Raw genomic sequence first — 25688 nt, 5'->3', positions numbered from 1 at the left:
ACGGTGAAACTGCCCCAGTACCCTGCCTCCCACTACTGTCCACCATGATGCGACATAGCCTGTTCTTCAGGTGTTTGATATTTGCTCAGCCCAAAGCTAAAGATTCAGCTGCATGGATCCAGGACACCCACATGCAAATGCATTTTTCATGTATAGGTTGTTCACGCTGGTCTTTGAATGGTATCATTAGCATTTGTTGTCATAGTGATGTATTTATTATAATGGAGGTGTTCTCAGGAAACCAGATTTAATAGTTTTAAATCAGAGGCCAACATGGACTTTTAGGAATTCTATTCACAGTAAATTTCATGCATGGTGAAAGCTTATGGAATGGGTTTCTATGGCACGTCTCTTCAGCCTCACAAATCTCAGCTGGTCTACCATCGCTCCACTTTGGGCTTTTGTGAGCCAGCCACACTGATGCAGACTGAAAATTTCAATTTACACTATCACCTGTGTGACACATCTTCCATTGAAAACAGAGTGGGGAAAAAGGTAGCTTGGCTGTTGGGTTTATATCCTAAACCCTTAATGCAACAATATTTGCCTTAATGGAGGAACTCATGACCCCAGGAGTGACAGGAATTTGGCTTTTCTTGTATTCAATTTATGGCCCCTTGACTGCTGAAGCCATTGCCCATCTGTTCAGCTATCTTGTTCATGAGGAGGTTGGACCCCCAACCCCAGGTCCCTGGCATCCCTCAGTACCAGGAACCAGGAACTTGCAAAGGTCTCTTACATCCTAAGCACCTGAGTGGCACTAGTATGCACCATTTTTCCTTAAACTGCCCTATTTCCTGTGTGCACATCCCCAGCATACTTAAACAGGACAATGAGAAAGAGCCCTGAGGTGCCGGAATGCTGCGGTGCCTTTGTGTCTACAGAAAAGATGTAACGATTGAATTAGACTCTTAAATATCTATGGATGTCAGGTTGGATACAAGCAGCTATTCAGTGTTTTACTCTGGCAGGAGAACAAGTCCCCTGGAGGTGGGAAGCCATGCAGGCCCCGGAAATGTGAGCAGATTGTTAAAACGAGATCAGAGGTGGCCTGGAAGGATGCCAGCTTCTACCCTTCACGTTTACACCCAAGGCAGGGGATGAACTTTTGCCTTAACCTATTCCATGCTTGGCAGTGCCCAGTTTGCACCAAGGAGTCAGTTCTTGGACTTCAGCAGACCCAGCTTATGCCCCAAGGCCCTGTCCCCTGCCACTCCTCCCAGCAAAGCAAGTGGTGAGCCCCTGAGCAGGCCTGAGGAGTGTGGCTGCAGGATCCAAAACCATGACGACCCTCCTCAGCATCGAAGATGGGAATCTTTGGGCTGGGAATCAGACAGCACTGAGGAAGAATTGGGGTTAGAACCCAAACTATTGCAGAAATGCTTGTAAGTCCCCCTTCCCTACTTAAAGAAATGTGCCTTTCCACAGCCCCGGGTGGAGAGAGGCTCGAAGGCCAGAGTGGTGACAGAGGAGGAGCCCAGGATTTAGAGTGCGAAATCCTGAGTTGGACTTGGCTTTGCCCCTTCACCTGGGTCCCTGATTGGGATGGAGGTCCCCTCCCAATGAATTTGCATACTTACTGTTGGCTAATGAAGTTAAAATACTTCATTGAAATGAGAATGGACCTATAAATCCCTCTGTAAAAAATAAAACCATCATACAATGACTGTCATTACTGTTCATTCACACTAGCAGTTTGTATCAAATACCTACTATGTGCCAGGCTCTATTTTAAATGTCAGCAAGATTGTCAAGCACAAACCAGACAAAATCTCTCTGCCTTTATGGTTCTTACATTCTAACGAAGTTGGAACAGCATAAACAGGTAAACAATAAACTAGAAAAGGGGCCCAGGTTTCTTCCAGGTTCTGGTTTCCTCATGATATGAATATTATTTTCAGGTGGGCAATGATTTATTTTTCCCTACCTATTTACTCCCCCTACATATAAAACATATCACATATTACATAAAAATTTGTGTATAATATAAAATATCTTAACTTTTCTTGACCCAAATACTAAGTAAATTATGTAGAACTTACTTTATTGTTGTCTTGATTTTAAAAATGGATCAGTATTTCTTAAAATGGGTCCTAAGGTCTCCTGGATGCTGCAGTTGTATTTATAGGGTGTGTGTGTGTGTGTGTGTGTGTGTGTGTGTGTGTGTGTGTGTGAATGTATATTTATCAAGGTGAGCTAGAAAGATTAAACACTGATGTATCAGCATGCCAACCAGGTGACCCCCTTGTAAATCTGTCCCACCACATCAGAATGCCTGTCTCTGGCTTTGGCCTTGCAGGCTATTTTAGTCTAACAAGTCCCCAAGTCTTGTGTAATCTTGTCATTCAAAATCTTACTCTGCACAGTAGTCTCTGTCCACCTTGTGTCACAAACAAGAAAACCCAGGCTCCTGCACAGCTCCAGTTCCCCCAGCTGCAGGCCTGAGACTTGAACTCTGATCTTGTTCCCTCCCCTTCCGTTCTCAGCGTCTCCTGCTCCCAGCCTCTCGAGGTGGTGGGACGTGGCCACTAAATTTGATTGGAGTACTTAGAGAAGACAGCTTATAAAGTGTCACGGAGCAATGCCTCTTCATTCTGAGGACTTGCTACACTACAGTTGGCTTGATCGCCTCAGCCTGTATCTTGAGGGAACAAGTAAATTAAACAAGTAATTATATCCATAATGTTTTCAGAAGTTAGAAGATTTAAATATATGAATCTCATCTGAGTGTGCAGCCTTTTGTCTGCGGTGTTTCCTGCCAAAAGATCTCTTGACAGGAAATAAACATTAAAATAATCTTTAATCCCTTGTCTGGTCTATTACCATTAACAATTGATGCACTTTAATTTTGTGGGGTTTTAACTACAAAATGGAACGGCTAAGTAGTGATAATTGGGTTTGGAATTATATGGTCATTTATATCAACAGAGATGCAAGAGGCTGGGAGGGAGGTGATTAATTATTTACTATTTCCTGGCTGTGGTTCCTATTATAGAATTTTCTGATATGCTCTGCTGTGAACAATTATCACCAAATGAAAGTAAACAAATCTGTGATTCGAAGCCTTATTTAGAAGTTAGACTCGATTGAGTTGATGTGTGCTTGATTTCCATGGACTCCGCGGCTGTGCCAGTAAGCATGCTTATCTTTGTGCGTTTTAAACTCCAAAATGGACAGCTCTAGGAAACACTGTGGTTTTGTTTAAGAAAAGAAATCGAGTCAGATCTGCACTCATTTTCCGAGATCTGTTGGCTATAGGGGATTTGGTTCATTCTTTCCACCTGACGTATTTCATTAAAAGGAGGAGCAAAATTGCCAGTCTGCCATGGGGATGTCTTGCTCGGCTGTCTCTCTTCGTGTTAGTGTAAGTTCTTGTACATGGATGTATGGATGCGTGTTCAAGGGAGACCCATGGCTCTGGGCCTCAGTTTCCCCATCATCAGTCAAGGGCAGATGATCTAGTGGGGCCTTTGAGGAATCACCCACTTCAACATGTATTTTCCTTCTCTGTCCCCTCTGGAAGCCACAACACACACCCCAGGACATCATCTTGGCTCTTCTGACAAATGACTCTTCCAAAGCCAGAGCCAAATTTCTCAGGCAGATCACCTAACAAGGAGGGACGGATGGGAATTTGATCTGAGCTTCACAGGAAGCAGGTGGACATTTAGGGAAAGGCTGTAGATAGAGGTCTCTGCTAGTCCTTCCCTGTCCCTCTGGCCAGTCTCTGGTCGTCCCCTGATTCTGCAGACCTAAGCCCTTGAGGACAGCTGAGGAGTTTGTCTTCCCTCTGGATTTGTCTTCACTTAAGTCTGAAAGAACATAATCCCCTCCAGTGCTTTCCAGCCAAATGAGGGCATCTGCACTTCGCCAGTGGCCCAGGCCCAACACCAGGGGGCTCTGTAGCACCTCCCCCATCCATCATGTTTTTCTCACACTTACCTCAGAGAGCCCATCCGTTTCATGTCCCCCTTGTCTTCACCCTGCTCTGGTTGTCTCTTCCTGGGTCAGCACAGTAGGTTCCCTCTGCCCTCCCCCTTCTTGGCTATGCTGGATGCAGAGCCCCTTCCCTATGCTTCCCCCCAGCCACACGGGAGTCTGCACTTCCTGATTCCGGCGTCCCGGGCTCTGTATCATGTCCTGTGCAATAAAGGCCTAGTTTGTGCACACTGGTGTCACTAAAGAGAAGAAGGCAGAGGTGCCAGGCTCAGTCCAGATCACCTCTGCCCTATGTCAAAGTGTGACCCCACCCTGGCTGGGTAGAGGCAGCCCCACCCAGTGGCACATTTGACCTTGCCCTTGGCAGTCTGGTCTGATGCTGCGTTTCCCTGATGTCATTCCTGCTGGAGTTGGAGCCCTCCTTGGGGTTCCCCGTTGGAAGGTGAGCACAGGTCTTCTGGGGCTTGCTTCCTGGAGCCAACATGACTCCAGATTTTTGTTGTGTTGATGTTACTTTTTATTCTTGTTAACTTTTTATTATTTCACCAATGAGGGAGCAGTGCCAGGAGGTTGGTGGTGATTGGGTAGGCTGCCAGGCTTCTCTCCTGGGGAAGTGAACTCAGATTTGGATTATTCACTTGATACTGGAATTTCTCAACCTTGACTCTCTTGACATGTTAGGCCAGGTAACTCTTTGGTGCGGGGGTTGATCAGTGCTTTATAGGATGTTGAGCAACATCACTGCTCTATCCATGGATGGGGTAGCACCACCTCCCTCCTCCACCAAGTCCTCAAGTGCCAGAAGTGACCTCAGACATTGCCACACACCCCCGGGTACACAGTCACCCCAGGTGGAGGACCTTTACTTTGGGCCGTTCTCTACACTATAGATTTTTATTTCATGAAAAAGTATTATTTCTATTAACAAAATAATGAAACAGGAACATGTTAATAAGACCAAAATGCTAACAGGAACTACTACCTAAGTAATGTCCGTTATGTGTCCGTCCCCACTCTAAACCCTTCCAGGGCAGTCACTATTGTAACCCTCACGAGAGTCCCAGGAGGCAGTGTGGAAGTTTCTGGGGGTGAGGCGCTAACGTTGCGCCACAAACCGGGGGCCCCAAGCAATGGCACTTTATTTAGCCCCTCACATTCTGGTTGCCAGGAATCTGCACTGGAGGCATTGGCGGGATTGGTTCCTCCAGGGGCTCCAAGTGAGAATCTGTATGGTGCCCCTGCCTAGCTTCTCATAGCTGTCACCTCTCCTCCGTGGGCCTTGGGTTGTGGCAGTGTCACCCTAATCCCTGCCTCTGTCTCTCCGTGGCTGCCTTCCCTCTGTGGGTCTCTCTGTGTCTTTGCTCCCTCTTCTTTTGTGATCTCAGCTCACCCTCACTTGCAGCGCCTGCAAAGTTGCCATTCATGGCAAAGTTGCCATATCACATTCAGAGATAGACACTCCTTAGAGGGGAATGCTGTTTGCCCCACTACAAGCAGGTGATACACTTAGCTCCTTTTACGCTAAAGGAAATGGAGGCACAGAGCAATTAAATGACTGCCAGAATCACAGAGATGACCTCCATGAAAGAGAACCAGGGCCAAACCACGTTCTGGATCCACAGTCCAAGTTCACAGTCATTGCAGGGGTGGTCCTGAGTGTGCTCTTGGGTGTCTGCAGTGGCACCCGTAGGAGCTTAGCAGACCTGTGCTCAGCCCTGCTCCATCTCACCAGGAGAGAGATTGGGCTTTCAAAAAGCCCTCCAGGGGATTCTGGTGTACCCTAACATTGGAGGATTTCTGAGCAAGAGAAACAACAACAAGAACTTTTCAGATATCATTTGAATGAATTTTCAAACATTTTCCAAGTCCACTTGGCTCACAAAGCCCCATCCGGGTCTCTAATGCTAGGGTGGTCAGGAGAGCTCTATTTCTCTAAAGGAGCACCCCACACCCTGCTTTCACCGTGAGGAAAAGTATTTGAAGAATGATAATGTTCATATCTTCGCCCATATGAAGATGGACAGCGTTTTGTCGGAGATAAATTGAGGAAAACATTTTCATTTTGATAAGCCCTTCTTCTTTCTCAGACTACAGCATGCTTCTTTTTCTCACATCCTCTAGAGGAGCAAACTCCTATCCCTCACGCTGTCTTTATCAGCTCCTTTCTCCTCCCAAGCACCTTCCCTCCAGGGAGTTTAATACACCTTCAGTGCCTGATAAACTCTGGTAATTTTACGCTCAAGGGTACATTGTTAATTGATCTTCATTTCCTGTTTTTTCACCTCAGAGCAAGCATATCACTCACCAGTGTGACAGCGGAGATGTTGATCTCTGGATAAGTGCTTGCTCTCTGGAGCTTTGAGTGTTTCTGAGGACCTTTTCCCACTTGGTTGCTATTGCAAACTGGGCTGTGTGGAGTTAGGGATTGTATAGAATCTCACTCCCAGCAGGACGGAGGTGATTGCCTGAAGACTAAGTGCTGGCCGTGGCCTGGCCACCGGGAGCCTGTAATGCACCTGTGCGCAGGACTGATCTATCCACAGGAGAAACAGTTTCCGTTTACTTGAGAAGGCTGGGTCTGGGATGAGGGGCCCAGAAGGAAATTGAAGACACTGGCATTCTTCCCCAGAGTAGAGGAGGCCACTTACTGCAGCTTTTCTGCCTGGATTGCATTGGGAGAGGACCTGAATGGAGACTGAGTGATCAGCATCCAGGCTCCCATCTCCTAGCAGGTAATTCACAGACTAAGGCAGGGCGCTGTTGTCCTGGGAAGGTTTCTACTGTTGCTCTGTTTTATTCTTAGTGGTGGTCATTGTTTATCATTGGCTTCCCCACACGTGAGGGGAAAATAAACTATTAAAGGAAGAGAAGCTCATGGCAGAAGTTTCAAACCTCTCCCTAAGATTAAACAATTAAAGTTCCCATACTTCCAAATTCCTCTTCAAAAGAAATCAACATGAGAGTTGTGCTGTGGATTCTCCCAGGGACATTATATGAATTTACCAGAGCTGGGCTGAATGTGTAGTTCAGTGGGAGAGCCCTTGCTCACCCTGCTCAAGGACTTGGCTTTGATCCCTGGCACTGTAAAAAACAACAAAAATAAAACAAGTATGTGTAGCCATTTAAAAAATGTCCACAACAGTCTACACTCCCACGAGCAGTGGAGCAGGGTTCCTCTTTCCCCACAGCCCCACCAACATTTGTTATTGGTTGATTTCATGATAGCAGCCATTCTTTCTGGGTGAGGTGGAATCTCAGTGTTGTTTTCATCTGCATCTCTCGAATGACCAGTGATGTTGAACATTTTTTCATGTGTTTATTTGCCACTTCTACTTCTTTGTCTGAGAAATGTCTGTTCATTTCAGATGCCCATTTTCGGACTGGGTCTTTAAATTTGGGAGGTCTGATGTTTTTAAGTTCTTTATAGAGTCTAGATAGTATATCTTTGTCTGAGGAACAGCAGGTGAAAATTTATTCCCACATTGTGGGTTGTCTCTTCACACTGCTGGTGGTTTCTCTTGCTGTGCAGAAGCTTTTTAATAAGAAGAGATCCCACTTGTTGATTGTTTGTGCTAGTTCACGGGCAACTGAGGTTTTGTTCATAAAATCTTTTCCTACACTGATGTCTTCAAGAGTTCTTCCTAACCTCTGTTTCAGCCAGTTCAGCGTTTCTATTTTAATATTTAGTTCTTTGATCCATTTTGATTTTAGTTTAGTGCATGGTAAGAGATACAGGTCTAGCTTTAATCTTTGGCAAGTTGAAACCCAGTTTTTCCAGTAGTATTTATTAAAGAGGCTATCTTTCCTCCAGGGAGGGTGTTTAACTCCTTTGTCGAAGATGAGATGGCTGAGTGTGTCTGGAGTTGTTTCTGCATCTTCTTATCTGTTCCACTGGTCCTCAGGTCTGTTTCTTTGCCAGTATCATGTGGTTTTTATCACAGTAGCTTTGTAGTATAGTTTCAATTTGGAGATTGTGATAACCCCTGCCATGTCTCTGGTGCAACCACTGTGGAAATCAGTATGGAGATACCTCAAAGAACTAGGACTGGAAGTTCCATTTGACCCAGCTATTCCCCTGCTGGGTGTCTTCTCCAAAGAATTAAAAGAATCATAACATAATGATATATGTGCATCCTTCATAGCAGCACAATTTATAATAGCTAAAACTTGGAAGCAGCCCAATTGCCCATCAACTGGAGACTGGATAAAGAAAATGTGGTTTTATTATAAAATGGAGTACTACTCAGCCATAAAAAATGAGACATTAGAGACATTTACAGCTAAATGGATGCACATTGAGGTGATACTCTTAAGTGAAATAAATAGGACACATGTGTAAATACCAAATAGTTTCTCTAGTGTGAGAAACTGAAAGTGTAAATAAGGACTAAAAGGTATAATAGATAATGTGAAACAGGAAGAAAAGCGGCAAAGGGGAAGGGGAAGTGGGAGTGGTAGGGGAAAGGAAAGAAGGGAATGGAATTAATACGAGACAATGAGAAAATGGAAACCAAGTCTTTGTAAATAGGGAGGGATGGAGGGGTTGAAGGGAGGGCAGGGGAAGGGGGAAAAATAAGAACCAAGAGAGATTATGTAAAGGTGCAAATTTCCAATGATGAATGTCATTATGTTGTACACCTAAAATGTACCAATAAAATAAAATTTTTAAAAAATTAAATGAATTTTTAAAAAATGCACACAACAGAGATTATTGAATAAATATTGTTCATTACCTTGCTCTTTTCATTTAGTAGTGTGTTGGAGATTATTTAGTGGCAGCATATGTAGCCAGACCTAACATGCTATGGCTATGCAATGTCCCGTCACCTGGATGTCCTGTAATTGCCTTATTCATTCCTCTGTTGACAAGCATTTAGGGTGAGTCACATTTTGGTATTACCTGTGTTTCAGTAATAAGCACTGTTCCACGCATGTTGTCTACTTGTGCAAGGGTGTCAAAATAAAGACTTCCCAGTAGCCAAAATGCTGGCGTAAAGGGTATGTGCATCGTCCAAATCATTAATGTCCCAAGAATTGCTATGCTGTCGTCTAAGTGGATTACACTAGTTTCCTCTTCACTGTTTGCACACACTAATGTCTGAATCACCCCAGAAATTACGTCCAGTAGCAGCAGAAGGGACTGAAATACTATTGGCAGGTTTAGCAAGTCAGCAATTAGTACCCCACTTTTTAAAATTAATGTAGCTCTCTTATTGTAAGATTCTTCCGAAATGGCCCCTTCATAACACTGCATAGCCCAATCCCCAAGCTTAGCCATTTTTTTCCCCTTTCAATACATCACATTGATTTTCTGTATGACTTTATCTGCTTAATACAAAGTGGGATTGAGCAGTTATTTGTCTGGATTTGACCATTCCTTATCAAACATTTATGATTTAGCTTCCGCCACGGCATCTTCTTGTAAGGTGTTTCTTATTTTTATCTTTTTCCGTAAAGGTAGGCTTGTGTTGACAACCCTGTAATAAATCTCTCTTGAAAGGGCTGTGGTGCAGAGGAGGGGGAAGGGGGCCAGGGCTCTCTGTGCATGTTTGGGGGAAAACGCTTCAGGAGGGGCAGCATGAATTGTATCCGGACTAATGTCATCTTTTATTAATAGTAATTGATGCCCTGACATGAGGATTTGCAAAATATTAGGATGGAGTGCTTCCCAGGGAGACATAGCAGGGCGCTACTCTAAGGACTACTTGTCCAGTGTATATAAGGGGTGCTCAAAAATAGGGTGAATTTAAAAATTACATTTAAAACCAATATTATAGTAAAAGACACATTGCCATTAATCCCCCTCAAAATACTCCATCCCTCACTTCTCACATGTTTATCCCATCACTCTTGCCACTTTCTGAAGCAGTTCTGGAAGTCCCCTTTCCTGAGTGTCTTTTTAAGTTATGGTTCAAAAATAGGGTGAACGCTGCCACAGAGTACCATTCCACAGAAAGGCAGGCTTATGGAAACACTAGGATGCATCCTCACCCACCTTATTCCCTGGGTCTGGCTCCTGCAATTTCGGGCTCTTCCCCAAAGTGAAAAAGACCATGGAAGTTAATCAGTTTTGAGTTGATTGAGGACGTCCAGGCAGCTACCGTAGCATAAGTACACATATTCAGGAGAGAGGACTTGTAGAACTGCTTCAGAAGGTGGCAAGGAAAGGACATTGTGTCTTTTGCTGTAATAAATTCTTTAAATTAAATATTCACCATATTTATAGCGCATATCTAAAGTTGGTCCAGCTAAGGCCAAATCTTACAACCCCTTCCTGATCCTGTATAGAGTGCAGGAAGATGGCAAGTTTGCCAGGATTCTCTGAGGGACTTGTTCAGAATTTTATCTGCATCCGTGCAAGGGATGAGGCATCCTTGTACTTGACTCTTTCATTTGTTCTAGCTCTCTCCTTGACAGCATTTGGTAGCCTTATGTAGAGAAAACAATATGAAAAAAATTTACTCCATTCTTGCAAACTCTACCAAGCACCTGCTCTGTATTGAGCATCATGCCCTAGCGAGCAATTCCAAGGATGCAGGGATAGGTAAGACAATACTGCGGAATGCAGAGAACAAGAACTGGAGAGAAAACCCAGAAGCCAGAGTCTGTTTTAGACTTCATCTTGGAATTCACGTTCTGTTGCCTGAGATATAATTCATCACTCCAGTACTGTACCTTTTCAAGTGGTCAGTTCAAAGGTCTTTAGCACATTTGCTAAGTTGTGTGAGCCTCCTGCCCAATTCCAGAACATTGTATCACCCTCAAAACAAACCCTGTCCCTGATAGCAGCACTCCCCGTTCTAACGCCACCCTCTGGTAATCACTCATCTGTCTTCTGTTTCGATAGATTTTCCCTGTCTGGACAATTCCTATCATTGGAATCATACAATATGTGGTCTTTTGTAATTGGCTTTTCTGCTTAGCGTAATGTTTTCAAGGTTCATTCATGTTGTAGCAAGTATCAGTATTTCATTTCTCCTTATGTGCAAATAATATCCCATTGTATAAATATATCATATTTTGTTTACCATTCATCCATTTATATTGTTTCCACTTTCTGGCTATTATGAATGATACTGTTGTATGAACTTTTGTGAATTTCTGCCTATTACAAATAATGGCCGCTAGAGCGTTTCACAAAGTTGCTTCTGCTTTCTTTATGAATAATGCTGGCATTAACATTCATGCACAAATTATGGTGTGGGCTTATATTTTCATCCCAGTATCCTTCTATGACTTGTTATGGCAATAATGTCCATGGCATCAGGGAAGTGTCTTGAAATGTTTTATATCACTTCAAATAAAAAGAGGAAAAGGAACTTGGTAGTGATTATATATATGATCAGAGGTGGCTTTTGAGGAGGTGACATTTGAATTGCACCCTGAATGCTGACAGTCATACAAAGATGTCCCCAAAGAAAATTCCAACAGAGGTACAGTAAGTGCAAAGGGCCTGGGGTGGAAATGCACTTGAACTTTTCAGGAGAGAGGAAGCAGCCACTGTTTCTAGCCAGGTAGAATGGTAGGTGGTGAGACTGAAAGCGTGGACAGCCACAGATTGTGAATCCACTGAAAGGAGTTATGATTTCTTCCTAATTGTTGTGAAAACCATTGGAAGTTTTAAGCAATCAGATGACATAGTTTCATTCACTCTTTTAAAATGATGCCTAGCTGCAGTGAGAACAACAGGTTTTAAGAGGCAAGAGTGGAAGCCTTGGGATGTGTTGGGGGTGGGTTAGGGGCCTAAAAGAACAATAATGGGCACCGAGACCAGGTGATAGTAATAGAAATGGAGAAAACCATTTGGATGCCAATTCCATGGTTGCAGTTGTAGGTTGGCCTCTTTGCCCTGGAACACAAGCCCCTACCTCTTCATGTCCACATCCTGATTGCCTTTACGGCCTGGCCACCCAGTGGGCCAGCACAGGCTTGATGGAGCAGCCACTGGTACAGGAAGTGGCAGGCTGGAGAGAAAGCAGCCAGCACGCCTGACTGCAGGTGCCCTGAACTCTTCCTCGGTCAGGCTGGCTCCTCCCTGGCCTGTCCCCTAGAATGATGCCTTTAATCCTGTCCTCTTTCACCGGCAGGAATTCCAAGCTTGCAGAAGTGAGCAGAGAGAGAAACCAGCCACGTCAAAACTCCTTGCCCAAATATTTGATTATTTTTGTTTTACAAATAAGCCCAGTATATCAGTATCGGGGCATCTGGGAAGAGCAAGCCTGGCAGGCAGCCTGGGGAATAGAAACTGTGTGGTGATGCATTATGCTCTCCCTGAATTAGACTTCTTAAGTTACAGTTACAAAAGTGGGATTTTTCGTGATTATTAACAGTTAAAAATAGGAAAATAGATTTCAAGGGGGAAAAAAAAAATCACAGGCAACAAGGATTCAATTCTAAATGTGTGCATGTGCGTAAAACGGAATTTGCCAAACATGAATAGGCACTTACAATGTGAGTCGAATTGGCTCTGTCATGTGTCAGCCTAATAGCCTAAACCCTGGTTCAATACAATGAACTTGGGAAGGTTTGCTTAATGAAAGAACTGACGTTTTCTGTGTGGCGGGTGCATTCATCAGCCAGCACCCTGTTCATTACGTTACAAAGGGCTGCCAATGGGAATTGGTAGGATCATCTATTAGGTAAACGTGATGAGGACAAAAGGTAGCAGAGGCCAGGCTGTGTGGAATTTCCTGCAGTGGTCCTGGTTTTCCAGGTGCTGAGCTCTCGGTGTGGGTAATGTGTTTCCCAGTGGGCTTCCGGGTCATCTGGTCTCCCCAGCCTGATACCTCCAGTCTGTGGGACCCTGGAGAAAGGAATTTTTCACTTGAGCATGATTTTTCTTTACTATTTTGGGATTCATAGGGCTGCTCGTATTTACTGAGTTTTTCTCTCCCCGTGGGATGTGGCATGGCTGTCTTTCTCTGCTGTGTGGCTGAATATGACCGCTGGAATTGGGCTGGAAGTGATATACACCTCTTTGAGGCAGAAACTTAAGAGCCTGGCACATGTTGAACTGCAGTTACCTCTGCCAATATAACAGGCGGTATTCCAAATATCAGCTGTCCGGTCAGAGGGGCCCTGAAAGATAAAGAAAGACCAAGATAAGAGCCTCAACTGTCCCACAGTGGACATGCAGCAATAAGGTGTGCCTCTGTGTTGTGGCTCCAAGGCAGTGAGAGCCGGGGCCCCTTGTTACCAGGCCCCAGCCTGGCCCAGCCTGACTGCTATGTCCATCGCAGTGTCCAGAGAGAGCCTAGTTTGACCCTCAGAACAACCAAAGCCAGGATAGTGGCTCACACATAATATCTTTACAGGCTATTTTGCAAGGTTAGGATATTGTACTTTACCTTTTTAAAAGAATCATTTTAAAGATCTGCCTGTGTCGGTAAATTTCATTTCACCTCCAGCACTGTTTGATCTCGGTGCCCATTTGAAGACCGAAGCAGATTCCTTCAGCTGCAAGGGGGGCCTCGAGTCTTTGAGAAATGCAGACAAACCAAGATCTGCCGATTGGCAAGGTCATCTTGGGAAGGGCCACCGAGGAGGAAAGAGCGGGTACATTAATTCAGGGGGGTTTACGGCCGTGCCGTGTGTCTCTTACCTAGCAGGACTGTTTGGTTTGTGCTTTGCCGAGGAGCTGAGTGATTGAGGGAGATGTAAAAAGGAGAGATAAAAATTTGCATTTAATTCTCCTGACATGCTCCATTCTAAGAAGGTTTCTAAGGAGGCTCCGTGGTACATTGAGACTTAAGCCAGAGGGCGGCTTCTCCTAAGACAGTGTCCATGTCCTGGATTCAGCGTAATAAGGGGCCTCAAAGGGGTTGGGGGGAGTTAGGTGTCTGTATCGTATCTCCAGCCCTATAACCCAACTGTTTGCTGAATCAGAAAGCCCTTACATGATTGTCATAGGGGTTTTGAATATACAATTGTTGTGCCTTCATTTCTTAAATTTACTTAAGACTAAAATAATGTTCCCATCATCCTCGGTCCCCCGGGCCTTACTGTCCTTGTTCCACAGGGAGGCGTGTGCAGCGGGCACTGTGGTGCTCCACAAGGCGACCACAGTCTGTGTCTCCCTTGATAAAGTCCCTGCGAGTGTTGCAGGAGCTGAAAGTGCATAGGACAGCGGCCAGCACACAGAGGGGAAAAGTCCAGCAGGTCAGGACTGGAAAACTGCCTCTGTCCTTCACTAGGTGCAGCCTTGATCCTGTTCCACAACCTCTCTAAGTCAGGTATCTTTTCCACAAAACGGGACGACGCATAGCATTTTGACATCTTTGCCAAGCAATTGTGAGAAGCAGGTGAGCTGATGCTGGCAGTGCCATTAGCCCCGTCCCTGCTGCCAATGAAAATGTCAGTGAATGCCCCTTACTAGCATTATACAAGGCACGATCAAAAATATGGTGAATGTTTAAATTTTTAAGAAATATAATAAAAGACACATTGCCTTTGACCCCTCTCAAAGGAGACCCCCCCACTTCAAACACATGTGTCTCATGGTTCTTGCCACTTTCTGAAACAGTTCTTCTTTTGAGAGTGTCTTCAGTTGTGCTGCTGTGTCTGCCGCAAGGTCCTGAATTGATTCAAAACATTTACTTTTCACGGTCACTTTGACTTTGGGGAAGAGCCACACATCACACACAGTCCCAGAGCCAGTGAGTAAGGTGGATGAGGACACTCTGTAATGTTTTTACATGTCCATCTTTCCATTGGATGGCACTCAGCAGCAGCATGCACCATATTTTTTTATCACACCTCATAAAGACCTGGAAGAGGACTTCCAGAACTGCTTCCGAAAGAGGCAAGAAGGATGTGATAAGTGTGTTTGAGTATGTTGAAGGGGATTGATGGCAACATTTCTTTCACTGTAATGCACTTTTTAAATTTAAACCCTCACTGGTGTATTTTGATCATGCCTGGTATACTGGTATTGAGAGGGGTGAGAGGCACAGCCTTTGATAGGAAATCCACCGTGGCCACAGGAGAGTGAAGAAGGGAGCACCCCCCCCCGCAGCTCCCAGTCTCAGAACATCCTGATAGGGGTGCTGACTGGGGCAGCACTGGCAGCATCCTTCTTGCAGGTTGGGCTGCCTGGGACTGTCTGTGATGGATCCCGAGCAGAGAAGTATCTGGGTTCTAGACTCAGACCATTCTTGTCTCTAATCCTCACTGCCACAGTTTAATAGCTCTGTGACCATGGGTGAGTTGCTCTCTCTGACCTCAGTTTCTCCACCTGTAAAGTGGACATTGTGGTCCTTTTGATCTCATCGCATGGTGTTGTGCGTAAGAAGGTTCATGTCATATGCATAGCCCTGTGCTCAGTGAGCGTTTGGTGAACCCTCCTTGGCATAGAAGGCAGTGGATTTCTTCAGCCCTGCTGCTCTGGTGGCTGGTGGAGCATGTCCCAAACTTCACTGTTGGTGATCTTTTCTCCCCAGCACACCTTCCCTTAACTCTGTGACCTCATACAAATAGTGTCAAAGGATTTGTTCTCATATGTAATTAAAAATAGGCTCATGAGAACCATATCGTTACAAAAACCCACTTCAATGCTGAGTGTAAGCACAAGCTATCATTCAAAGAATGCAGTTTATTTCATCTTCCGAAACCTCCTGCACATAAGTGTCCTCTTTCCATTTAACAGAAGAGAAGCGCACTGCTTCATGTGTTTGCTGACAGCTTCCGGAGAACGTATGTGCAGCTCCCTGGCATTTAAAGCTGAGGTTTCTACTCCTAATAGGAGGCTTTCTTTCTCCCCTCGAGCATGCTAGGCAAGCACTGTCCCTCTTGGACAGGTTGACAACGTTGTTATTTAATGAGTTATCCCAAGATAAGTATATGTTTTCTGGGTACGTTTCTGTAGAAAATTTAAAATGAGAGTGATGTTTAAAAAGAATACTGATCAGAATAACCATCCCTATGCTCTATTGTTCTAATGAACTCATTTAGGAAATCTCTCCTTTGTTTTTCTGTCTTCTGCCCTCACATCAGATTGAGTTTGCTTGTCCTACGAGGCACCTAACGTACGGATCAGGTCTCCCCATCCTCATCCCCTTGGAGCTGCTCCATGGTCCCTGGGATGCCCTTGGCCTCCTTCCATTGCACTCTGCCCTGCTCTCAGCCAAAGCTTGTCTTAAGTACATTAGCCATCAAAACCATGACTTCTTCCTTACCCCCCACATACATTTTCTTCTCTTGGACACCCTCTGAGTAGTATTTCAAGGGCAAGGGCCACAAGGTACAATCTCATTAGGCAGCCAGGAAGGATTCTTTGTCCACCACTCATCATATGTGTTCTTCGTAAAATGTTCTTCCATTCTTATCTTCCTCCTCTGATCTAGGTACTAGGGACATAAGAATGAATTGAAACCCTTTAGTTTAGTAAGGACAAGGCACAAGAACACTGAGAATAGTTAGCAGGGAGAAGAAGGCATCTTACCTGTCTCAGGTACAGGTGAATGAATGTGGGTGGGGAAGGAGGACAACGAGGTAGAGAAGAAACAGCTTTACCATGAAGGAGGCATTGCACAATATGGTTGCTTGCAGGTGGACTGCCCCAAAAGCTGAGCAGTGGGGAAGGACAGGAAGGAAGGGCAGCCCAGATTCGGCCTTCAGAGTGCATCTCACTTTCCCTGATGAGACACAGGATGGCCACTTGATAAGCTCCCCAGTGGGTTTTCTCCATCAGAGTTCCAAGCAAGATACGGGACCTTCTCTATTTTAAGCAAGGAGGGATTTAATAAAGGCAGTTTGGCTTATAGAATTGTTGGAAGGGCTGAAGGAGTAGTTTTCAGGTTAGTCTCCAAGAATGGCTCCCTGAATAACAGAGAAATGACCCCCCAGGGAGCACCTACCACTAATGTTATGGCTGGACGACTAAGCCCAAGCCACCTGCACTGATGAGGCCCTAACTCCATAACTCCAGGAGTGGAGAACTCTCCTAGTATAGGAAAGAGGAAGACGGAAAGTGTGGCCCATAACAGGAGAGAGAGCCCATCAGATGCCAAAGATGCCCTCACCTCATACCATTGTCCATGTGTCACATAACATCTAGCAATTGGGAGGATGGATTTATGTCCAGGATTGAAGCTGCTAGGAAGTCCTGGAAAGGTAGTTTGTAACTTTCCCACTTCTCCAGCTAGAATAGTGGAACCCAGAGCCAATATTGCCCTCCTGGGTCATTTCAAAGTGTCTGGGGCATTTTCTATCAGATCTACTAGATCCCGTGAAAGCAAGGTGCCAGTGAAGCACACAGCATCGTGAAGATCACCATGGCTTTCCTGTTTACTTCCTGGATAAGCTAGAGTCATTGCAGAGCTTGGAAAGGTGTTTCCTTCCTGAACTGTAGGAGAGACAGTGGAGACCGATGCACAGGAAAACATGCAGGGTTGAAGACTGGCTAGTCACTCATCACTAATTACCTGGTTTTGCTAAGTTCCCGTTGGCCTGTCTGTGTTAGAGCTGGACCTGCTGGTGGGAGAAGAGGGAACAAGGTGTGGAGGGAGAGCTCAACTGGGCTCACGGATGCCAAGAAACCCCGAGAAAAAAAAACAGCTTCTGGGGCAGCCAGAAAGAAGACATCTTCATCACCCAGTCCTTTTTTCTGCCTCTGGAAGTGGGAGTAGAAACACCACCCCCAATCCAACAAAAATAAACAAAAGAACAGCCCTACACGATTGGTGTGAGGGATGAAGGGACAGGAGACAACTCTCTGCAGAGGACTCATTCTAATAATAAAAGTCTACTGATGAAAAAGTGGTACGTGGGCTGAGTGGGCTAGCTCCAAGGCAGAACATCATGGCGGAAGGTCATGGCGGAAGAAAGCTTCTTACCTCATGGCAACCAAGAAGCAGAGAGCAAGTGAAGTGCCAGAGAGGCAGGGGCCAGGGACCAAATACACTCCCCCTGACCCACCCAAACACATACAGAATTGCCTGTCATGCCAACCAAGTTGGCAATCAAGATGAACCATCCCAGTGTCCACCCCAGCTTCATCTCTCCATAGATACCAGGGATGTGACCTTATTTGGAAACAAAGTTTTTCAGATGCTGTCGTACTGGATTAGGGTAGGATATAACCTCAATGCCAGTGTCCTTAAAAGAGGCAGAAAGGAGACAGAGAAGATAATGTGAAGATTGAGCCAGAGACTGGATTGATGCATCTACACTCCATGGAACACCAAGGACTGCTGGCTACCGCCAGAAGCTGGAAGAGAATCTGGAGTCAGTTTCTCCCTCAGAGCTTCTAGAAGGGATCAAACTTGAGGACACTTGCATCCCTCTGAACTTGCTAGCCCTCTGAACTTCGAGAGAAGACACTTCTACTGTTCAGCCACCCTGTTTCTGATGTAGGAGACTGATACAGATGTTTGCAGTGGGTTAGCTTATTTCATACAGCACCATCAGGTGGCCATTAGCATCATTTCCAAACTACCGCCCCTTCTAAGTCTGATGAGGACCTGGCTCCACTAGTGCTCAGAGCCCTGATTTCCTCATCTATGAAGTGGAGATTCCCTCTCTCCGCTAAATGGAAACAACATATGTGAAGCCCAATGCCTGGTGCCGAGTGAGTGACCAATAAATAACTGCCCTGATTATGGTTGCTATTATTTAAAATGTAAATATATTTAAAACTGCACTGTCAATATCCAATTACCCTTGGTAATATCAAGGAGTAAAGGTATGGATTGTGACATGGAGTCTACCCTTGCAAATTGGTTTACATTGTAACAAGTGGTAAGACAAACACACACATGCTTAGCTTTGGGGGCTCATTTTATGCATTCGCAGTTCCCCAGGCCAGGGTTTGGCCTGCACTGGAACAGGGAAGAAATATGATCCTGGACCATCTGCAGATAACATCGTTCACACTTCGGATGCTTAAGAGTTAAGTATCACCCTGAGCAAGGGGATCCTGGTTAAAACCTATTCTGTCATCTTTCACCATTCCTTTTTCCCTAAAAGTGTAGAAGACCAGCACAGCAGCAGGGATCTTTAAATTATTTTATTCAGATGTCAGGTTTAATTAACTCCTTCTCTGTCTTCAAGGAGCTTTGCAATTTTTTCTTTTTCCTCCTTTCTTTCTTTGTTTTCCCCCCATGTTCAAGGTGACAGCAGAGCATGAAACCTTCCCAGACACATGTCAATGCAGGTAGGGGCATTTGTTATAAAAACTACAGTGCTGGAGGCTGAAGTGCATGGAACAATGCAGCAAGAGTTTAGTCGTTTCAACCAAGAGTGGAGTGTGTGAATGTGTGTGTGTGCGTGTGTGTGCGTGTGTGCACACATGCATACTCCTTCCATTCAGCCTTCTGTGATCATTCAGGTGTGCACAGGTATGCCAGTGGGCAGCCAGGTGATTAGGCCCAAAAGAAATCGCTGTGTCTCTAAACTGTGCCCAAAATGTTCATAATGGGTTCATTCCAACTTGAGTAGCCAGATTTTACTTCTTACAAGGAGAACAGCCAAAAAGATACTTAAATAAAAATGACTGGATGAAATTTTAAAAGGCAGAATGACCACAAAGGTCCCCAAAAGACCATCACTGGTCCACAGCGCCCCATTCCGAGGGCCAATATTTGTACCGATTACAGCCTGACAGCTCTTGAGCTTCCAATGATAACAGCCATCTGACTTGATCGGAGTTCAATGAATTTTCACTAAAATAGAATCATCGCCCTGGTGATGGATAGAAAAAGTAAAGCAATACATCCTGATAAATGCTCTGCCTGCCTCCTTTCTCTCCCCGGCGGTGACCTTGTGCAATCCATAAGAGAGCAGAGGCAGAGCCTGGGCCTCCGCTGCAGCACGTCAGGACTTGGAAATTTAAGTAGCTTTGAAACTCATCAATGGGGTGAAGGGGGAATGGCCTGAGAAAGCAATGGATCATGCTTAGAGGGCTCGCAGGGAAGTAGGGTACGCTGAAGGTCAGTGAGCAGGCATGTCCTGGAGGGATGGCGGGGCCCTCATTCTCATTCATGGGAGCCTGTGGCCCTGTGAAGCGAGATCAGAAGAGTACAATAAAACAGGAATTTTTGGAGCCTATAATTTCTTCTCCAGAGTGGAAGGTACCAGAGAGTGGCGAGGAATAAGCACTAACCTAGAGCAAGAGGGTGGCCCCTGCCCTGGGCTCCCCCTCCCGGTAGCAAGCGTAGGTGTGCCAGGAATCCCTGAACCTTTGAAATGTGTTTTCCAACCCAGTCACCTCAGCCACTTGCAGATACTTCCAACATTATTGATCACCAGTAATCACACAGGTGCCCAAATATGAAAAGAACCTGATCTAAGCCAGGACAGCTAGGAAACCCCGGACTGGTTGCATCCCCAAGCCTCATGCACCAGCCTGGAACAGACGCTTCTAGCTGGCTGAATGGCCACAAAGTTAGAGGTTGGCAGGCACCCATTAGTGTTGGTTATAACTTGCTAAAAGAAAATATTAAAATAAAAATTAGATCATAAATTTGGAGCCACAGTAACCAAGCCTAAAGTGCAAATTGCCAAACAAGTCAAGAGACTCATTAGCATTTTATGTAAATCAGTTATTACTGTTCTCCACTTCCTTAATTATCCATGTTATTTCAATACAACCCTTTCTTTGATGTCCCAATTCTATATTTAAATAGTGCAAGATTTCTATCGTATCCTCCCGCAGAGGTTTGTGCCATGCAAAAAACATGCCAAGAGCAGCTCTTTTAGAGACTACAGGGAAATGTTTAATTGGTTCATCCCATTTGAGATATGAGGGTGTATTACTGAGCACATAAAATCAGAAACATGGAAAGTACTAGCTCGGAGAAGTTTACTAAAACCTGAAAGAGACCACTTGAAATCTTGCCCTCAAGACTTTTCGGATTCTCCATGGGAACTAATTCAAAGGGAAATGTTGCAAACTTCATTGAATTCTGCTAAACGATTGATTTATAATTGAAATATTTGGAAATAAAATCCCACAGCCCTCTTCCCTTTGGCGCTCAGCATTGTTCCTTTGGTTAGATAAAGACAGCCCAGGTGTCAGAGAGAGGAGGGCACATGGTGGTAACAGCAGAGGGACACGTTCTCTGCCCAACACGCCGTCACAGAGTTGGAGAGTAAGTTCACTGATTTCTTTTCTCAAGTCATCTGAAGTTATTTAAAAAATTCACAAATCACGATCATAAGTGAGATTGTGAAATAGCAGCGTGGCCATGGGAAACGTCACACTATCTTGTGATGCTGTTGCCTCTGTACTGTCTGCCACCTGTCCTTTTCCTGCAGCCACCTCATAACCCAACTTACTTTTCAGATACTATATTGGGAAAAAAAACAAGGGAAAATCTTTGAACATGAATTGTAACTGAAGATGGGAGAAATCTCTTCTTCCCAAGTATTTTTGAACCACCATGTCACCTGGTTGGTTTTTTTCTCCTGGAAGAAAGCAAAGCTAGAGTGCAGCTAGTGTACAGTGCGGGGTCCTGTGACAGACAGACTCAAGTTCAAGGGCAAGCTGCATATGGGCCTTTTTCAAGTCATCTACCTTAGTCTCCCTTCAATGAAATGTCTTTAAGAGCTCCATGCTGGAGGGTTGTTATTGAGCTTTGTGTTAAGACATGCAGTGTTTAGAATATAGTGGGCATTCAGTAAATGACAACGTGAGCTGCTCTAGGCAGAATGTTTGCAGAAATAATGTGACCATGATTCTGAATCCTCAAAACATTCATTAACATAGGTAGGATTATTATTATGCATATTTAACACAAGGAAAGTGGGGTTGCCAGGGAACCTGGGATTTTAATCCAGAAGTTTTCCAAGCTTTAGGTAAGAATCATACAACATGGTAAACTTACAATTAACTAGTGAAAAAATCGGAGTGGCTTCACTAAATAATGTTCATAGAAAGTTCATCTTTGCAAACTAAAATCCTTTCAGTTTTAATCTGGTTTACTGATTTAATAAATTCTTTTATGGACTTTGCCATGTCCTAGGCAATTCTTTAAGTACTTTTAACTGGTAACTAATTTTTCTATGTCTTAGATATTTATTTTGAGAGCCAGTGTGGAGTTTTGTGGGAAGGTTCTAAGATTGTGAGAGACAGGACCCCTCCTTCCCTAGGGTTTAAATTATTAGAAATCCCTGGGCACCAGCCCATATATAGGGCCTTTTAAAAAAAGAAAATAAAAAAGTAAACTACACTTTTCAAAATACGATTTTTCTCATTCTACATCTGGCATATACATTAGAGAAAAAAATGGAAAATATAAAAGTTGTAAAGAAGCAAAAGAAAAAGTTTTTTGATGCTTTAAAAATCTTGATACACACTGTTAAACCAAATCCAAGATGTTAGTGGAAAGAAAAGGCACATGGGCCAGGGATTTAGCTCAGTGGTTCCGGCGCCTGCCTTGTAACCTCAAGATCCCAAGTTCCATCCCCAGTACCAAAAAGAAAAAGAAAAAGAAAAAGAAAAGGCACATGATCTCGCAATACAAGGAATTTGTCCAGCTTTTCCTATATTTTACTTGTTTTAAGAGTCTGAGAGTAATTCAGAAATCTCTACTCCCCAAACAGGCGGTACATGGACAGAGGGCTGCTAAGGGGTTCAAGTTCCTTAGCCCTGGGTCTTTCTTGTCACAGGCTCTTTTGTTTCATGTGGACATAAAACTATCATCAAGCAGAAAGTATCCTACATACTCCTGGTTCAAATCAAAAGGCAGACGGTGAGCCTGCCTCTTTCCCCAACGGAAGAGTGTCTCAGACGTTGACCCCTTCTGTGCTCAGCCAGGCTCCCTGTTCAGGCTCCTCCCTGGGCCTTGGTAGTGTGAACTATTGTCTATGTTGTGTTTTCTTTACCCTGGGACTTCCTGCTGCAGCAGTCACTGCGCTGATCTGAGAACCTGCTTTCCTCTCTGTGACGGGCCGGCTTCATAACCAGAAAGCACATTGTTCCAAGTCTGAACGTCTACAGTCTAAAATCATCATGTATTTTCATCAGGATGAAATATCGGGCGCTGTGCTCTGTGTGCAAGGTTTTATTAATGATGTGCTGTCAGGGGCTGGATGTTCTGCATATTTGCATATTAAACAGCTGAGTGAAGAAACATTCCTTTTATTGCTGCAGGGAATAAATCAGTTTAAAGCAAGTTCTCATCATTTATACTCCTTTCAGCTAAGTCTTCTTTTATTGAAATAAATTGTTGAAGTGCTTTGCTCATTCTTTGAATACTGATGAAATTTACCTTGATAGGACCTCAGGAAAAATAATATTTTCTTAAAGGTGCAGTATTGTTCTATTTTGAGTATTACTTTAATACATTATCGATAAGTTAATTTAGAAATATCAAGTGAAAAGAGAAGAAAAACAGGTTTGAATAAAGATGGTGTTTCCTCTGGATGATTTTGCCAAATGCATTTTTATTGGCAGTGCTTTAGCAAATAAAAACAAAAACAAAAAGAAGCAACAAAAGCCGTTCTTATTAGTAGCAAGCATACTTTTTTTTTCTTCTTTTTTAAAAGCATACTTTTCCTTAATGAACTATGAGCTGGTATTGCATTTAAATCCCAGTGGGCAGTCTATTTCATACCCACAGGGGACCTCAAAGCCACTGTCCCCTGGGCAGTCACAGAAGTGGACCCAAGCAATCAGGCTGTTCCTAAGTGTACATAACTTCCATATGTGTCTTGGGGAGGGGGCGGGGGATGTTTGAAAGAATCTATGTAAATGTTTGGGCTCTGCTGTGTACTTGTTACTTACTATCCACGGCAAAATTTGAGAACTCCGGGTTAGCCCATTAAAAACCTGGAAACATTCTTTGAAGAAGACTTTGGCTCACAGCAGAGTTTTGAAAACTTGCGCTCACTCATATTTTTTAAGTTGGGGAATTTCATAGAGAAAGCCAGATTTCCAGCTTTTCTGGAAAAGAGAAGAGATCGTATAATGCCAAACCCATACCACTGTCTGTGGTCGCATGGCATCTCCTCTAGAAAGGGCAGGCCCTCTCAGACTGCTGCTGTCCCCACCCTCCTGTCCGCCACGGTGACTGAAGTCTGGTTGCAGCCTTTATTGATGCCTGGCTGGAGCCAGCCGGCGGTGGCTTTTTCCATCCCTGGTCTATACCTTTCTCAGTGGTGCACTCCGCTATGTACAGTACCTAGGTGGTGCCGATCACAGAGTGAGGTCTCTTCAGAGTTAGCTGGTCTTAAAACAGATGTAAAACAGATGTAGGGAGCTGAGAGCAGTCAGTGAAATCTATGTTTCATCTCCTTTGTACTATCCTTTTGAGTATACAACCAAGCATTTTTAGGCTTACAATTTCCTGCCTTCCACATTAATTTTATTCCTAAAAAGTAGCCATCTCAGCTCCTGTAAATCTTTGCCCAAATATCTACTTTTCAGAGGTGCCTATTCTGGCCAATGTTTAAGGCAGTAAATTTCTTCCTAAATTCTCCCTCCTTGAGTCTCTCCTTTGCTTTATATTTCTTCATAACATGTATCACCAGTTCTGTACTGGATCTGTCCATTTGGTAACTGTCTCACTCCTTCTTCCCCACTGGAAAGCAGATGCCAGGAAGGCTTGAGTTTTTGTCTATTTTGGTCCCTGCTATATTCTGAGTATCATCCGTATCCATGCCTGGTCCTTAGGAGATGGAGTATGTGCTTGATACATAGGGGGTGGGTGGACGGGTGGGTGGATGGATGGATGGATGGATTCATCATAGGTTAGCCTCAGTCTGTGCAGAAATCAACAAAACCATCATTATCTAGGCATCTGCTATGTGCAGGGCCATGTGTGGTTGCAGCATGGGAGGAAAGATGGGCAAGACTGAGCTCCAGTGCTCAGGAAGCTGATCCATGTCAACAGTCCATACAGGGAATTCTAGAATGGATCTATGAACGAGTGCAAACGTAGGTGTGGACCTACAGGATATGAAAACACATGGCAACTTGAGTTGGGGAGTAGAGAAGTTTTGCTAAGTGACATTGGTTCTGAGATGGGCCTGGAAGAGGGTTGGGGTTTGAACCTAGGACTAGAAGGGAGGAGTGATAGGAAACTTCACTTTGTTCAGACCTGGCCTCCAGGCTCCACACTCATTTGCTCATGGACTCCTCAGAGCAACCCTGGGAAGAGGTGTGTTCTTCCTTTTTCACCCCAGGAATCATTGAGGCTCCGGGAGGTCCAGCCAGCTACCCAGGTAACACTGCATGTGTTTTGCAGAAGGAACCTGTGTGCAGAGTCATTTCATCTTGGCCCAGGTCCCCATCCCTGGAGGAGAGACCTGCAGTGCTGGCAATGGCAGAGCCTGTTTCTAGAATCTCAGGGCGGTTTGGTGAAATGAGGCCGGTGCAGCAACTGTGGAGGCTCCGGGATCTCAAGCCCGGGGGAGGTTTGGGAAAACTGAGTCCTCTGCCCATCTGCTATGTGAGAGATGGAGGCCGCTTACAGGCACCTGAGATTCTGGGGCCTATTCTTATCATGGTCGTGACACGGGAGAGGGTAGAGACGTGGCTCAGGCCTTTGAGGACCATGCAGTAAAGAACAGCAATCATATTGCCACAGGTTCTTTTTCTCCTTCCTCTTCCTCTCCCCCCTGGTTGTCTTCATGAAGAAAGAGCTCCTTGTCTTAGTCATTTTCCTTATCGCTGAAGCACAATATTCAGTACTCATAATTTAAAGGCGGGGACGTTAATTTGCTGTCCAGGGCAGGACAGCATGGCAGAAGGGCATAGTGGAGGGGAGCTGCCCAGGAGGGTATGGCAAAGAGGAAACAGAGTCAAGGGA

General features: G+C 44.6%; 1 protein-coding gene across 4 annotated transcripts in view; it reads left to right on the top strand.

The window, feature by feature from the left end:
• The window catches only part of Wwox (WW domain containing oxidoreductase), a 930576-nt gene that overhangs the window by 465848 nt on the left and 439040 nt on the right, over window positions 1–25688 (top strand). For 2 of the 4 annotated variants that reach the window (XR_015450909.1, XR_015450905.1), the window contains exon 8: window positions 1–25688. This exon is cut by the window's left edge and continues 174232 nt beyond it; it is cut by the window's right edge and continues 203024 nt beyond it. The exons of the other annotated variants lie outside the window; for them this stretch is intronic. The gene's annotated coding sequence lies outside the window, so the exon portion shown is untranslated. 4 annotated transcript variants of the gene reach the window in all.

Source organism: Heterocephalus glaber, unplaced genomic scaffold, assembly GCF_053883595.1.
Source record: "Heterocephalus glaber isolate CG9 unplaced genomic scaffold, H.glaber_assembly_v1.0 deba00000071, whole genome shotgun sequence".
Taxonomy (NCBI): Eukaryota; Metazoa; Chordata; class Mammalia; order Rodentia; family Bathyergidae; genus Heterocephalus; species Heterocephalus glaber.
This window is presented reverse-complemented; position numbering and strand designations above follow the sequence as displayed.